Source organism: Cynocephalus volans, chromosome 5, assembly GCF_027409185.1.
Source record: "Cynocephalus volans isolate mCynVol1 chromosome 5, mCynVol1.pri, whole genome shotgun sequence".
Lineage (NCBI taxonomy): Eukaryota > Metazoa > Chordata > Mammalia > Dermoptera > Cynocephalidae > Cynocephalus > Cynocephalus volans.
Window position 1 is genome coordinate 103,041,503 of NC_084464.1, and position 18,730 is coordinate 103,060,232.

Below are 18,730 nucleotides of genomic sequence, written 5' to 3' on the forward strand. Positions count from 1 at the left end.
TAGTTGGGGACTTTAATACCCCACTATCAGCAAAGGACAGATCATCCAAACAGAAAATCAACCAAGAAATGTCAGTGTGAATCTCTGCTCTAGACCAATTAGACCCAACAGAGGTAGAACATTCCATCAAACAGATACAGAATACACATTCTTCTCAGCAGCACATGAAATATATTCTACAATAGACCATATGTTAGATCACAAAACAAGTCTCAATAAATTTTTAAAAATTAAAATTATATCAACTACCTTTTCTGACCACAATGTACTAAATATAGAAATCAATAACAGAAGGAACATTGGAAACTGTGCAGATACATGGAAATTAAACAACATGCTTCTAAGCAACAAATAGGTCAAAGAAGAAATCAAAAAGAAAATTAAAATGAAAAATGAAAATAAAAACACAGGATACCAGAACCTATGGGATACAGCAAATGCAGTTCTCAAAAGGAAATTTATAGAAATAATTCATTAAACAGGTAGAAAGACTTCAAATACACAACCTAACATTATACCTCAAGGAACTAGAAAAATAAAAACAAACCAAATCCAAAATAAGTAGGAGAGAAATAACAAAGAGCAGAATTAAATGAATTCAAGATTTAAAAAATAATACAAAAGATTAATAAAACAGTTGTTTTTTGAAAATAAAAACAAAATCAATAAACCTTTAGCTAGACTAACAAAAAAGAGAAAGAAGACTCAAATAAATAAAATCAGAAATGAAAAAAAGGAGACATTACAACTGATATCATATAAATACAAAGGACCACGGGAGTCTATTATGAACAACTATACTTTAACAAATTGAAAAATCTAGAAGAAATGAATACATTCTTGAACACATGCACCTTAACAAGGTTGAATCATGAAGAATTAGAAAATCTAACAGACCAATAATGAGCAATGAGATTGAAGCAATAATAAAAAGTCTCCCAACAAAGAAACCCCGAGGACCAGATGGCTTCACTGCTGAATTCTACCAAACATTAAAGATGAAGTGATACCAATTGTTCTCAGACTCTTCCAAAAAATTGCAGAGGAAAGAATACTTCCAAACCAGTTCTGTGAGGACAGTATTACCCTTATACCCAAACCAGAAAAGAACACAACAAAAAAAGAAAACTACAGGCCAATATCCCTGATTAACAGAAGTGCAAAAGTTCTCAACAAAATACTAGCCAACCAAATTCAACAACACATTAAAAAGATCATTCACTATAATCAAGTGGGATTCACCCCAGGGATGCAAGAATGGTTCAATATACACAAATAAATAAATGTAATATATCACATCAACAGAATGAAGGGGAAAAAAAACCCCATATAATCATTTCAATAGATACAGAAAAAGCATTTAATACCATTCAACACCCCTTCATGATAAAAACACTCAACAAACTCGGTATGGAGGAATGTATCTCAATGCAACAAAGGCCATACACAACAAATCCACAGCTAATACCATACTGAATGGAGAAAAGTTGAAGTTTGTTCCTCTATGGTCAGAAGACAAGAATACCCACTTTCACCACTCTTATTCAACATAGTACTGGAAGTCCTAGCAAGTGCAATAAGACAAGAGAAATCAATAAAGAGCATCCAAATTGGAAAGGAGAAAGTCAAACTATCCCTATTTGCAGATGATGACTCCACCAAAAAAAAATGGAAAGATATTCTGTGTTCCTGGTTTGAAAAAGTTAATATCATCAAAACGTCCATTCTACCCAAAGCAATCTACAGATTCAATACAATCCTTATCAAAATACCAATGATACTCTTCACAGAAAAAGAAAAACAAAACAAAACAAAACAAAAAACCTTAAAATTTGTATGGAACCACCAAAAAAAGCAAAACAAAACAAAAAACGCTTCTAGCTACAGCAATCTTGAACAAAAAGAACAAAGCTGGAGGTATCACACTACCTGACTTCAAAATACAGTATAAAGCTATAAAACCAAAACAGCATGGTACTGGCATAAAAATGAACAAACAGATCAATGGAACAGAATAGGGAGCCCAGAAATAAATCCACGCATTTACAACCAACTGTTTTTGACAAAGATGCTAAGAATATACACTGAGGAAATGGCAAATGGTTTTGGGAAAACTGAATATCCAGAAGATTGACACAGAAGGTTGAAATTAGACCCGTATCTCTCACCATACACAAAAATCAACTCAAAATGGATTAAAGTCATAAGTTTAACACTTGTAACTATGAAACTACTAGAAGGATGCATATGGGAAATGCTACACGAAATTGGACTGGGCAGCACTTTTTTGAACAGAACTTCAAAGGCACTGGCAACAAAAGCAAAAACAACAGGATTATATCAAACTAGAAAACCTACACAGCACAGGAAACAATCAACAAAGTGAAGAGACAATCTACGGAATGAGAGAAAGTTTGCAAGCTGCGCATCTGACAGGAGGCTAAAATACAGAATATATAAGGAACTGAAGCAGCTCAGCAGCAAAAAGCAAATAACCTGATTAAAAAATGGGCAACAGACCTGAATAGAAGTTTCTCCAAAGAAGGCATATGAATGGCCAGCAGGCATATGAAAAATGCTCACCATCATTAATTATCAGGGAAATGCAAATTAAAATCACACGAAGTATCTCATTCCCGTTAGAATGGCTTATTATCAAAAAGACAGACAATAACAAATGCTGGTGAGAATGCAGAGAAAAGTGAACTCTCATACATTGTGGGTGAAAATGTCAGTTAATACAGCTATTATAAAAAACAGTATGGAGGTTTCTCAAAAAACTAAAAACAGAATTACTTTATGACCCAGCCATCCCACTACTGGGCATATATATCCAAAGGAAATGAAATCAATATATCGAAGAGACCCCTGAATACTCAGGTTCATTTTGGCACTATTCACAATATCCAAGAGATGAAATCAACCTAAATCTCCATGAATGAATGAATGAATAAGAAACAATATGCTATATATACCCAATGGAATACTATTCAGCTATAAAACAATATATTTTCTTGTCATCTGAAGCAACATAGATGGAACTGGAGACCATCATGTTAAGTGAAATAAGCCAGGCTCATAAAGACAGATGAATGCCACATGATCACATTCATATGTATAATATAAACACATAAAAGTGGTTCTTAGTACATACATAAAAAGTGGTTCCTATAGAATCAGAGAGTAGAATAATGGTTATCAGAGGCTGGGAAGGAAAGGGAGAAGGTGCAGGGCAGGGGGAGGAGAAGAAGAGGTGGATGCACAGGTACACAGTTGCAGGTAGATAGGAAGAATAAGTTGTGGTGTTCTTGGCTGACTGTAACTAATAATATTACATTGTTTATTTCTAAATAGCTAGAAAAGAGGATCTTGAGTATAATCACCACAGAGAAAAGGTAAATGTTTAGGTGATGGATATGCTATCTACCCTAAGTGAGTAAATGTACAATATATGCATGTATCAAAACAACACACTGTACCCCACAAATATGCACAATTAAAATAAAATTAAAATCAACTCAAAATGGATTAAGGATTTAAATATACACCCTGAAACAATAAAACTTCTTAAAGAAAACATAGGAGAAACACTTCAGGAAATAGGACTGGGCACAGACTTCATGAATACGACCCCAAAAGCACGGGCAACCAAAGGAAAAATAAACAAATGGGATTATATCAAACTAAAAAGCTTCTGCACAGCAAAAGAAACAATTAAAAGAGTTAAAAGACAACCAACAGAGTGGGAGAAAATATTTGCAAAATATATATATGACAAAGGATTAATATCCAGAATATATAAGGAACTCAAACAACTGTACAAGAAGAAAACAAGCAACCCGATTAAAAAATGGGCAAAAGAGCTAAGTAGGCATTTCTCTAAGGAAGATATACAAATGGCCAACAGACATATGAAAAAATGCTCAACATCACTCAGCATCCGGGAAATGCAAATCAAAACCACATTGAGATACCATCTAACCCCAGTTAGGATGGCTAAAATCCAAAAGACTATGAACGATAAATGCTGGCGAGGCTGCGGAGAAAAAGGAACTCTCATACATTGTTGGTGGGACTGCAAAATGGTGCAGCCTCTATGGAAAATGCTATGGAGGTTCCTCAAACAATTGCAGATAGATCTACCATACGACCCAGCTATCCCACTGTTGGGAATATACCCAGAAGAATGGAAATCATCAAGTCGAAGGTATACCTGTTTCCCAATGTTCATCGCAGCACTCTTTACAATAGCCAAGAGTTGGAACCAGCCCAAATGCCCATCATCGGATGAGTGGATACGGAAAATGTGGTACATCTACACAATGGAATACTACTCAGCTATAAAAACGAATGAAATACTGCCATTTGCAACAACATGGATGGACCTTGAGAGAATTATATTAAGTGAAACAAGTCAGGCACAGAAAGAGAAATACCACATGTTCTCACTTATTGGTGGGAGCTAAAAATTAATATATAAATTCACACACACATACACACACACACACACACACACACACAAACCAGGGGGGGGGAAGAAGATATAACAACCACAATTATTTGAAGTTGATACGACAAGCAAACAGAAAGGACATTGTTGGGGGGGAGGGGGGAGGGAGAAGGGAGGGAGGTTTTGGTGATGGGGAGCAATAATCAGCCACAATGTATATCGACAAAATAAAATTTAAAAAAAAATAAAATTAAAAAAATAAAATTAAAAAAAGAAATTCTATATTTAAAATATGTAAGCCTGTTGCTTTTCCACCATTTAATTTAATTTTCTCTTGATCATTTCTTTGATATTATGGAATCATTGTCTATTTCTGTACTTTTATGTGATTTACTATCTCTTAGTTCATAATGTTTAATATTTTCCAAGTTTCTTTGTTATTAGTTAAATTATTATGAGTGGTCTTGTTTTATGTTTTGTTTTTATCTTTTTACAGATTTAAAATACTATTTGCTATTATCTTTTCCTATCATTTTTTGTTCAGTTTAATTAATCAGTCATTTCTTACTGTTCTATAAACTTATTCCTTTATAAACTTAGCTTCCATGCACTTATGTTCTTCATGGCATTCAATACTATTATCTAATAAATATTTTTTCTTTTTATAAAAATAGGATAGACATTTTGTTAGAAGACTGAGTCTAGGGGTCAGCAGAAACTGGGATTCGCAGATAAAAAAATGCTAGGTTCCTTTTCTGTAGCAATCCTGGACCAGTTTTAGGACCCTGGAAATTTATCTAGTCAAATCTGTCCCAATCATCCCACTTTTATAATAAGTTTGGGGAAATGTAATGAATTTTCACAAAAAAATGGATTTCATTTTTGAATAAACAATTGAACTTTTTTAAGCAACTGAGGACAATATATGTGTTTTCATTATTGCTTTGTATAATTAGCATTTCTCTTGTGTTTTAAGCTTATGAAGCTCTTCCACATGAATCTTTAAAAAATTTATTCCTTAACATTTTTGTTCAGTAAATATTATACCTATTTTATAGATGGGCAATCTGAAGCTCTAAAAAGCCCAGTGCCTTATGCAAAATCAGAGCCAGATTGGAACTTGAACTCTAATTCCAAATCTTGTGAATGTTATTTTCTTTCCATTTATCCACTTTGAATGACATGAGTTCTCTCCAGTCCTGATATTTGCCAATAGGTAGTGTGGCTTCCTCTTCCTCTAGCCACCTGATTTCTTGAGTATTGGTAAATGCTCCTTCTCAGATCTTCAGCTGGAAGACGGGGTAATGTTTTACAGTTATTCTTCAAATTCCTACTCTCTACAGGCATCTTCTTAGGATGGCTCTTTGGATTTAGTGGTATTTTCCCCTGAAAGGGGTCCTATAACTTTCCATCTCAGTACTTGCCATTGCCAGGCTTTTCCTATTTCTGTGGCTTGTTGTTGCTGTTGATATGACTCTAACAAGTAAAATGCTAAGTCTCTAAGATGGTTGTGTATTGCTAGCTCTCTTCACCCCCTATTTCCTACTGTGTTGGTTCCCAGAAGTTAGTCTCTGAAAAGAAATAAAAAAAAGAGGCATTGGGAAGGAGGTTGTTTCCAAAAGTATCATGCTGTTGGATAGCTGTTAAGTTTCCTGTTATTATAGCCTCTGGGTCTCTGTGAGGGGTTTAGGAAGTTATGAGGGCACAACCATTCCCTCTATTTGTTTTTAGCCTGGTGAGTATGTTTCATTTTTGGCAGCAAAATGTCTAGAAGCCACCATGTGGATTCTGAAGTCGGCTCCATTGATCATGCAGTGAGTAGAAAATCTTCTCGTTTCCTGGCAGTAAGATGGCTTTGAGTCATGATTTTCTGTTAAGACTTGTAATCCTATTCTGTGTTTTTAGGGGTTTATAAGTAATGCATTGGAAGAGACCAAACCTGAAATGGAAAGCTGTGTTTTACACTTTTGAGTTACGAAATTGCCATGAATATTTTAGTTGACTGATTCGAATAGATAAAAAATCTGTGATTTGGAAGTACTCAGTGACTTACTTGGTCACAAAATCAGAAATAAGAAGAGTACAATATTCACCCCCAACTCACGGGATAACTTGTAAAAGAAATAAATAAAATAAACTCAATTATGAGGGAGAGCTGACAGTCATATAGGTCAGCCAGACCCTTACTTTCCTTTTTCTAATGTCCTGTCAGCCCTTGGTCATATTTATTTTCATTAACACTTATATCAAGGGGCAGAAAGAGGTGACATTTCAATCTGTCAACTTCACTACTCATTAGCAACTCATGTAAAGGGCAATAAGGGGGAGAATCAAAGGTTAAATTTGAGGTTACACGTTTTCTGTGGCTCTCACTTACCCTGCTGTGTCATTAGCACAGATAATAGAGAGGGAACTGGATTAAGGTATTTAGAGTTTCATGGAATGCATGGTGAAAATCTGAAGAAGGGTTAAGAATCTACATGTGGTAATTCTATCTGAGAAAGATGGGAGCTATAGACATGCATAGGAGTTAATATGACTCTGTGCAATGTTGTATACAGAGGACCATGATTGATGGTCTTTGTGTGTGGTTGAGAAAAAAAGGCTAGACTAGCTGATGACATTTAAAACCCACATCAAATGGCAAGGTGCTGAAAAAGGACAGAGAAGTTAGTTTTAAGGATGTGCTTAATTCATCTGTGAGAAGCAGTGTGCATGGATCTATGCATGAAACATATCTGAAGAAAGTAGGAATATTTACAATAGAACTAACACTACTTTCAGGTCAGCAGAATGTACTCTTGATTAATTATCTTTTCTGCTTTTCACTACTTCTTATAAAATATAAATTCTAAAGGTACGGTGCACAGAATTTAAATTTAACTTTGGATTGATTTTCTCTTGATACATTATGCATTTTTCATTAAACATTATTTAATAATTTTGGTCATTTCAGAAAGGTGTCAACATGAGAATAAAATCATAAGGCACTACAATGATCAAATTAAATAATTTGAGTGAAAGGACTAAGTAAATGATAATGTGCTATATAAATATGAGGAATTTTGCCTCTATTATAAATTCCCTATCTAAGTATTACATATTATTATTGTCAAGGTTTATATACCAGGGTAAAAAGTTTGTGGAAAAACAGAATTAAAAGATAATATTAATATTTCCATGAACTTTTTGAAGACCCCTCATATATAACACAGATATTTTATCTTCTCTTTTCCTTTTTGTATGAGAATTTTAAAATAACTTTCCATTTGCATTATTTATAGACCATGTTCAAAGTAGGATGCCAGTGAAAATCACTCATTCAATCAATAGTTTAAAATTTCAGTATCTCTATTTTATTCTAGGCAATGTTGAGAATAGATGCAATCTTGTTTCTTGTCCTAAAGGATTCACAATACAGTGAGGAATCATAAAAATCTACACAATCTACACAACCATAAAAATCTACACAAAGATGTGAGAGAATCCATGCAGCATGAAATGTAACATAACAGGATTTCAAGTAAGAGCCAGAGTAACTCTTCAGACTTGGTATGGACTTTGAAGGATGGGCAGGACTTGAAATTTGGCTATAAAGATTGTTTTCCCCTTAACATGGTGAAGCCTCGCTTCGTGAAATAATCAGCCATTTTGAAGTCAGTTAATAGCTACTTAGATTTTTTTTTTTAGCTTAAAGTGTTCTCAGTGGGAGTAGCACACATAGCGGTTAAGAGCTCTGCTTCTGGATTCAGCCTGGAGGACAAGTAATTGCCGTTTTCTTGTCCTGTGAAATCTCCCCTGCTACACCTTGGTGCTACACCATCATCTCTGCTTAGATTTTTGCAATAGGTTCCTCACTGATCTCCCTCCTTTTATCCTTGTCCTCTCCTGATCTATCCCCAACACTGCAGCTGGAATGTTTTTTGGTTTTGGTAGCTGGTTAATACAGGGATCCAAACCTATGGAGTGAACCTTTTAAACTCTAAAACAGACCCTAGTTTTGTTCAAAACTTTCCAAGGTTGCCTATTTCATTTAGAGTCAAAGTCAAAAAGGCCTGAAAGTCCTCCCTGACCCTTAAGACCTCATCTGCTCTTTCCACATCTGCTCACTCTCCTAGAGACATGTCAGTCTCCTTGCTGTTCCTAGAATATGCATTGTTTCCTTAGAATCTTTTTATAGGCTGGGCCCTCTTCCTTGCATTCTCTTCTTCCAGGAGTCCACAGGATTAACTCCCTCATCTCCTTTGTGTTTTTGCTTAAATGTTGCCTTTTCAATGAGGATTACCTGACCACCATATGTAAAATTGTAAAGGCTCCTGTTCTAGCCTATCCTGCTCTACTCTTTTTTTGTCCCTATAGCAGTTACCTCCTGACATATTCTATAATTTAATAATTCATTATGGCTGTTGTTTAGTGTCTCTTTCCCTCCAGTAGAATATAAATGTTGCTCACTGTTATATCTGAAACACCCAGGGTATTCTAAAATATTCTAGGCACTTGATAAATATTTGTTGAATTGATTGCAGATAACATTACTTTATACAGAGAGAAACCTAAAGACTACCAAAAAACTCCTAGACCTCGAAAACAAATTCAGTAAAGTTGCAAAACATAAAATCAACATACGGTTGGCCAATTAGCTCAGTTGGTTGGAGCACAACCTTGTAACACCAAGGTCAAGGGTTTGGATCCCTATACCAGCCAGCCACCAAAAACAAACAAAAAAACCCCAAACAGCCCCCCCCAAAAAACCCAAATCACAAATAAAATCAGTAGCATTTCTATACACCAACAATGAACTTGCAGAAAAAGAAATCAAGAAAACTACCTCAGTTACAATAGCAAAAAGCAAACTGCTGTAGATTGGATGCCCTGCAATCCCAACTTCATTGAAGCTTAAATCCCCACTGTTACTGTTGAGAGTGGAAAATCCTATTACGGTAATGAAAGGTGATAAGATTGAAGGACCATGTTGTAGAGAATGGACTAAAAATGATGGTTATGGGCATGATTTGGCGGGCTTTAAAAGGAGAGTGAAGGAGGTTAGTCTGTCTCTGCTCTCTCTGCTTCCACCATCTTGCAATGTGAGACTGCTGAGTCACTGTTGTCACCACTACATGTGTTCCTTGGACTTTGGACTTCCCAGCCTCGGAAACTATAAGCAATACATTTCATTTGCTTACAAATTTCCCAGTTCCATGTATTTTGTTATAGCAACAGAAAAGGACTAATACCCATTGGTACCAGGGAAGTGGGGGTTTCTTATAACAAATACTTGAAAATGTGGAAGCATCTTTGGAACTGGGTGTTGAGGAGAGGATGGAAGAATTTGGAGGAGCTGGTTAGAAAAAGCCTAGCTGCTGGTGGGAGTTTAGAAGATAAGAAAACCAGGGAAAGTTTGGAACTTTTTAGAGACTGGTTAAACAGTGGTGAGCAGAATGTTGATAGAATTATGGATAGAAAAGGCCATTCTGAGATGATCTAAGATGTAAGTGAGGAGGAGCTTTTTGGAAACTGGGACAAAGATCACCCTTGCTATGAACTGGCAAGGAATTTGGCTGCATTGTGTCCATGCCCCAGCAGTTTGTGGAAGTTGGAACTTAAGAGCTGTGAACCAGTGTATTTGGCAGAAGAAATTTCTAAGCAACAAAGCTTGAAGGAAGCTGCATGGCTACTTGCAACAGCCTATGCTGAGTTATGGCAGAAAAGGCATGAGGCAAAGCCTGAATTTGTAATTCAAAAGAAAGCAAAGGGCAAAAATTTTGGAAAACTTTCAGCCTGGCCTCAAAAGCAAGGGTATAGCCCAAGGGCCCTTTGCTAAGGAGATGAGTACAGAATAAAGGGATTATCACAAGAAGGGGGATAAGGAATTTCCAAAAGCCTCTGAGACCAACCCTTCCATTGAGGCACAAAGGCCTGGGGAGACAAAATGGTATAGGGAGCAGGCCTAAGGCCTGTTCCATGGACTCACTGCCCAGGGCCACCTTGGGAAACTGCTTCCAGCACCAGCACTGCTTTGACTGCTCTAGCTGTGACTAAATTGTCCTCTCATGTGGCTGGACCTACAGCTTTGGGAAATACAAGCTGAAAGCCTTGGCAGTATCCACGTGGTGCTAAGCCTGTAGGTTTGGAGAATGCTAGAGCTGTGGAGGCTTGGAAGCCTCCACCCCAATCTCAAAGGATGTATGGAAAAGCCTGGGGACCCAGGAAGAGATCTGTCACAGAGGCAGAGTCACTGCATAAGGTTTTCTCCAGAGCAATCCCAAGTAGAAAAGTGGGGTTGGAGTTGCAGCAGAAAAACCCCATCAAAGCCTAGTGGAGCCATGGGAGTGGGATGGCCACGAAGACCCCAGGATCACAGAGCTGCCAGAGTAGACCCCAGGATCACAGAGCTGCCAGGGTGCAACACATCCTAGGAGAGCCAAAGCATCACCTGAGACCAGGAGAGCCATAACAGCAGAGCTGCCCAAGGACTTGGGGACCCAACCCCACACCACCACACAGAGGATGTCGAACATGGAGTCAAGGTACATGATTTTCCAGCTTTGAGATTTAATGTCTGCCCTACTGGGCTTTGGGCTGGTTTGGGACCCATTACACCTTTCTTTTGGCCTATTTCTCCCTTTTTGAATGGGAATATGTACCCTATATTTGGCCCACCATTGTGTCTTGGAAGTAGATAAGTTGTTTTGATCTCACAGATGGGACTTTGAACTTTGGACTTTTGAGTTGAAACAAGTTTTCTGGGTTTTATGTTCGTTTATTAGTCCATTTCTGTTTTTTATAATAAAAATACCTGGAACTGGGTTATTTATAACAAAATGAAATTTATTGCATTTGTATGTGAAAATGAACACATCTGGTGGAGTTGAAAGTGACCTAGGGGTCTCATATTGCAAGACAGGGGAAGCAGAGAGAGCAAGACAGACTAATCTCCTTCACTCCCTTTTTAAAGCCCTCCAAATCATGCCCATGACCACCATTTTTAATCCATTCACTATGGCATGGTCCTACAATCTCAAAGCTATAGTAGTGAAAACAGCATGGTACTGGCACCAAAATAGACACATAGACCAATGGGACAGAGAAACCAGAAATAATACACATACCTACAGCCAACCTGATTTTTGACAAAGGAGCCAAGAACATACATTGGGAAAAGAATAGTCCCTTCAATAAATAGTGCTAGCAAAATTGCAGATCCATATGCAGAAGAGTGAAACTAGACCCCAGTCTCTCACCATACACCAAAATCTTACCATATCCTCAAATAGATTTAAGACTTAAGTGTAAGATTCAAAACTATAAAACTTCTAGAAGAAAACAGGGGAAACACTTCAGGACATAGGACTGAGCAAAGATTTTATGAATCATATTTCTGAAGCATAAGGAACAAAAGCAAAAATTGACAAATGAAATACAAACTAAAAGCTTCTGCACAGCAAAGGAAACAATCAATGGAGCAAAAAGACAACCTGCAGAATGGTAGAAAATATTTGCAAACTATGCATCCGACAAAGGATTGAAATATGCAATATACAAAGAACTCAACTCAATATTTTAAAAAATCCAATTAAAAAATGGGCAAAAGAACTGAACAGACATTCTTCAAAAAAATACATGCAAATGGCCAACAGATATATGAAAAAATGCTCAGCATCACTAATCAACAGAAAAATGCAAATCAAAACCACGATGAGATATCATCTGACCCCAGATAGAATGGTTATTATCAAAAAGACAGAAAATAAATGCTGGTGAGGAGGCAGAGAAAGGGGTACTCTTATCTGTTGTTGGTGAGACTGTAAATTAGTACAGTCATTGTGGAAAACAGTATGGAGGTTTCTCAAACAACTACAGATAGTACTACCATATGATCTACGAATCCCACTACTGGGTATATGTCCAAAGGAATGAAAACCAACATGTAGAAGAGATGTCTGCACTCCCATGTTTATCACAGCTCTATTCACAATAGCTAAGAGTTGGAACCAACCTAAATGTCCTTCAGTGGATGACTGGATAAAGAAAAATGTGGTATATATACACAGAGGAATACTACTCTGCCATAAAAAAGAATGAAATTCTGCCATTTGCAGCAACATGGATGAGCCTGGAGAAAATTATGTTCAGTGAAATAAGCCAGGCTTGGAAAGAGAAATACCACACATTCTCACTCTTATGTGAAAACTGAAAAATTGATCTCATAGAAGTAGAGAGTAGAATAGTGGTTACTATAGACTAATAAGGGGAGGAGGGACGGTAGGCTGGGGAGAGGATGGTCGGTGGATACAAAATTGTAGAGAGATGGGAAGAATAACACCTAGCGTTATATAGCAATATAGGGAGATGGCAGTCAACAACGAAGTGCTGTGTATCTTTAAGTAGCTACTCAAGATGATGTTGAAGTTTCCTGACAAAGAGGTGACAAAGTTTGAGATGATCGATATACTAAGTGCCCTGATATGATCATTGAACACAGTATGATTGTACCCAAATACCATATTGTACTCCACAAATATATGCAATTGTCATGGATCAATTAAGAAAAATAAATTAAAAAGAAAAACAAAAGAAAAATAGAGAGTAGAATAGTGGATAACAGAGGCAGGGAAAAGGAAGGGAGGGGGGCTGGGGAAAGGTTGGTGCACAGGTACAAAGTTACAAAGTTACAGTTAGACAGGAAGAATAAGTTCTGATGCTCTAGGGTGGCAATAGCCAATAACATTGTATTGTATATTTCAAGACAGCAAGAAAAGAGGATCTTGAATGTTATAACCACAAAGAAAGGATAAATGTTTAGGTGACAGACATGCTAACTATTCTGATTGGATCATTATACAATACATGCATGTATTGAAATAACAAACTTTACCCCATAAACATACATAATGAAGTATACGTGTGTGTGTGTGTGTGTGTGTGTGTGTGTGTGTGTGTGTGTGTGTATTTGTTGAACTGAATGCAAAATGATTAGCACAGTGTCTGGAGCATAATCATACATTTCATAAATGTTAGTTGTTATTATTATTAATCCATCTGGGGGAATATCAGAACCCCACTAGAATGTGAGCTCCATGCAGAAATGATCTTGATGTTTTTCTCACTTAGCAGAGTGCCTGGCACATAAGTTGTGCTTCATAATCATTTGAAGAAAGAAAGGAACAAAGGAACAAAAGAGACAGTGTGAACATGGTTTGTGAGCTGTACAGAGCAAAGGCTGTTCAGCAGACCAGAGGGCTCCTATTGAGTAGTACATAAAATCTGGTGGAAGAGCTATGCCTGAGGGCACAAGGATATCTAGAGTCAAAGATGGATCAAAGGATGTCAAGCATGTTCCGGAAGAAAATCATCTTAGGGGAGGGTGTTATGTAGCTTCGAAATGATTCCAAACACTTAAGTAATTTGCTACTTAGTGATGTGTGTTTTGCTGTGATAAGAGCTAGTAGGTACTCTCCCTCCCATGGAGAATGTGACATCACACCTTATCAGACCTCTGATAAGTGACTTATCAGACCTTCAACTACCAGACTTCAGAATACATATCAACTCAAGGGTCTGACAGACACTTTGGGAGCTTAGGCCGTGGCAGGCTACACTCCGTCAGCGCCTCCTGGAGGACCGAAAGAGAGGCAGTGGGGGACACACCGTGCTAGTCTTCCCACTGACCTCCCGAGCCTCGCCCGCCCGCACCGCTCTCTCTGTCCACGTGTCCTCGAGGATCACTGCCCTGTTCTACGCCACGTCTCCCCAGAACTGCTGTGTAACGACACACCTCAGAACCTCAGACTTTAATTACACGTTACTTTCCGCAGAGGCCTGCTTCTGTCCTAACTGGGCAACTAGACTTTAATAATTTCAAAACTTACTTACCATATGGCTAATATACCTCATCTCTCTAGTGCATTCCCTGTGATTGGTCTGCGTTATTCTCCTCTTTAAGAGTTGTGAACCACACGAAAAGAAAAAAGCCCATCTCTTCCTATGGCAATAAACCATGTGATTCATGAAATTATACTTTGGCTATCTCCTTGTTTTAACCATACAAAACAGGAGGGTATGCACATGGAAGTGTTTTGTATGTATTTGGTAACATGAGAAAAAAAACCAGGTGGGACATCCAGGATGAGAAGAATCAGTGGTCATTTTCTTAGAGGCAAAATTCGAAGCCATAGGAAAGAATAAGGAAAGGAAAGACGTGAGTACATGAATGACTTAGAAACTTCTTGGGGTTTGGAGATGGCTCATCAATGATGCAGGAATTGAATATGTCCTTACACATGTGGCAGGACATAAAATAAAACCTGATTGACCTCTGTTCTTAGAACAGTGCCTTGCACACAGTCAGCTCAATAAATACATGTTGAATGAATTTGAATATCTGGAGAAGATAATGGAAAGTATAACTAAAAGCAGTGTGATTTCAAGTAATAAAGGTATATGTTAAAGCTAAAATTCAATGAAATCCAGTAATTCATGATAACTATGAAAAATGACACAAAAATATGAATCTAAATGAACACATTCTTTCAAAAATTTTAATATATTGTATCTGGATTTTCTTAAAACATAAATGAGTTAGATCTAAATGAATTAAAAGCTTATGGTCGGAATGTTTGCATTTCCTTAATGTTTATGGTTTCTATATCAGCACATTGCAGATTTCTGGAGGGTAAGGACCATTGCTTTTGTTTAATTTGTATTTTCTCAGAGGGCCTAGAGTTAGGCCCAACTAGAATGATGTGCTGGCAGGGAAAAAAGAAAAAAGAAATGTTGCCTAACAACTCTCTTCATGAGTACAAAAAGTGTGATTTTATACAATCAGTTGACTTGATATTCATACTTTAACATATCATGAACTCATATATTTGGCACAACATAAGTACATTTAATTGTGCATATCTCAATTTATTGTTGGAAATAAAAGTGCTGATAATTTCCTGCTATACAAAAGATAAACAGCTTTGTGGCCACCACACTTCTTTCTGATTTAATTCTGTTTCAGTAGGTGCCTTCTGAACCTATTTTGAGCTTTATGCATAATTAATTGAAGAGGGTGATATTTAAAACTCTGTTCACAGGTGGCCTAGACCTTTGAGATGTCACTCACCATCAGAGTATGGTTGGAGAAGGGAGTGGTTGATAGGGAACTAAAACCAAGGTTGAGTTACAATTATTTAAAACCTTTACTAAGGGCAAACCCACACTCATTTTATATTAAATTTATTAAACATATAGATTTATATTAATATTGTAGAATATGGCAGTGAGAACAGAGATCTCCCATGTTTTGATAGATCTAAACCAGGGCATGGGTTTTAAAATACTATTATTAGTTACAGTATATGTCTTTATATCAGATTTTGAACATAGATTACACAATATTTTAAAGAGCTTATTTTTAAAAATATGTCAATCTTTCACTTGGAATCTACATACAAAATGTTAAAGCTAAGAAGAACTTTACCAAATCATGTCCCTGCTCCAATTAGTCCCACGCTTCTCTCACGATTCTTTCCAGCATGATGAATATCTATGCTATGTTTAACCATCTCTCCAGAATGGCCTTTTAGTCCACAGCCCCCCAGACTCTGGCCAAATCCTGCTTTGCTTTGGGATAGGAGCCTGTCACCTGTCCTCAGGGCATCAGCTCCCCTCCTGCCACCCAACCCGGGGGATGCTTCTGGGACAAGGCCAGCCAGTCGGCCCCCACCTCCTGCTGCCCCCCTGCTTCTGGGGACCCCAAATCCAACCATGTCTTTCTCTTTGTTTTCTTCTGCCTTGGAGTTTAGCCTTGTTCTGTTCTGCTGCCTCTCCTAAGAGGCCATTCTTGAAAGATGGTTAAACATAGCACAGATATTCATCATACTGAAAAGAATTGGTAGGGAAGTGTGGGACTAATCATGTTGAGGGATGACTGTACTCCCACATTTACCTCAGCTCTATTTACAGTAGCCAAGAGTTGGAACCAACATAAATGTCCATCATGGGACAATTGGATAAGGAAAATGCGGTATATTTACAGAATGGAATACCACTTTGTCATAAAAAGGAATGAAATACTGCCATTTGCAGCAACATGGATGAACTTAGAGAAAATTATGTCAAGTGAAATAAGCCAGGCACTGAAAGAGAAATACTACATGTCCTCACTTATAAATGGGGGCTAAAAATAAATAAATAAATAAGTAAAAGAGAGAAAGATACAACAATCACAATAATACTTTGAACTTTCAAAAGAAGAGAACAGAACTGAGGTTACCAGAGGTGGAAAAGGGGGAGGTAAGGGATGAATTGGTTAAAGGCCATGAAAATAAATTACATTGTGTAATGCTGAATATACTAATTATCCTGATTTGAAAATCACATATTGCACACAGGTATTGATATTCAATGTGTACCTCACAAGTATGGTCCAATAAAAAATAAATAAAAATAAATTTTAAAAAAAGAATGACCTCTTAGAAATTCTCTAAGAAATTCCATTTTGATGTTTAGCTATTGTCACTGTCAATTAATGCTTCTGTACATTTAATTGTGCATATCTCAATTTATGTTGGTAGTAAAAGTGCTGATAATTTCCTGCTATACAAAAGGTAAACACAGCTTTGTGGTCACCACACTTCTTTCTGATTTACTTTCTTTTTTTTTTTGTCGTTTTTTTGTGACCGGCTGCCCAGTGAGCGCACCGGCCATCCCTATATAGGATCCGAACCCGCGGCGGGAGCGCTGCTACGCTCCCAGCGCCGCACTCTCCCGAGTGCGCCACGGGGTCGGCCCTCTGATTTACTTTCTGATCACTTTCCATTACACACACAAATCTCGTACATCCAGTCTTCCCAAAACAACATCTAAAGTCATGTTCTCTTGTTTAACAACCATCTTGCAGCATTCTTTTATAGGGATTTTAGGACTTTAAAGACCAGGAGCTATCTGGGTTTGAGATGGTACATGAAATTTGATCTTAGACTTCAGCTTGTCCTAGAGGCCACCTCCACTAGGAAGTGAAAGAGTTGGTCCTACTCTGCATGGACTAGGAGTTGCCTTCTAATATACATTTTCCCTCTTTTCCTTTGTAGCATAACCTTGAAAAATGTGGCCAGCTAAAAGGCTATATTTCCTAAACTCTGATCTTTCAGCCTCAGATAGCCATGTGATTAAATTCCAAGCAGTGAGATATAAGTGGAAGCATGTGGGACTTCTGGAAAGGACCTTCGAAAGGGTAGGTACTGGCCTGGAATATAGACACAAAGGCTGGAGCTCAAGCAATTATCTTGGTACCTGAAGTGACCTCGAATATGGAAACATAGCACAGGAGATGGTAGAGCATAAAGATTGGAGTCTGGGCTTCTGATGACACCGTGGAGCTGCCAAATCATCCCTGGACTTTTTATCTCTGGACTTCATTTAGATGGGAATGAAATAAACTTCCCTCTTATTTAGGCTACTGTTAATTTTTTCTTTATGTTTTATGCAGCTAAATCTAATTTTCACTGATATGTCACTTAAGAGCTATGTGGACTAACCCAGAGGGTGAACTAACCCTAAACTTTCTCCCCTAAAAACTTGCCCTTGTGCCTAAAATTCTCTACATCAAAATTAACTTATTTGGGGGTTAAAACATTATTTCTGAATGCTTCTATTAAGATACTTATGTTCCATAAGGGATGAACTAAATAAGTTTGCTCTGAGAGTAGAGTTCCGAGAATGGCAGAGACCGTGAGCAGTAATGGTAATGGTACTGTAGGCAACTGGGGGTGTGTCTGGGGCCACAAAAGAAAGGAGCTGGTATTGCAGATACGTTCACGTACTTCATATTATTGCCAGTAAGAAGACATGACCTCATGGAAAAGATTTTCTTCAGAGTAAGTTTTGCCTTAAAAACAATATGAAACTCAATCATCTTCAAAATCTATTAAATAACTTTTTAAAATAGTTTGATGTCTTAATATTTGATAAATAAAATAACTATATTTAAACTCACAGTATTTCTTGATCTTTTAAAATTTGAAGTTCACATTCTCAATATTTCTATTCTACTCACGTCATCGATGTCTTATGTCACCTGGAACAACATACGTTTCTTATAACTGGGTTTCTCTATTGTGTTTGAAAACCGTGTTCTAAGGCTTGTGTCGGTGTCCATTTTTGTACATCTTTTATCACATCTTTTATCAAAAGCTGAAAATGAGACTGTGTTATTAAAGGTGACATTTCATAGCTCTCAGAGGGCAGATTTTGGAGCCCAGCTGCCTGGGTTTGAAATCTGGCTCTACCACT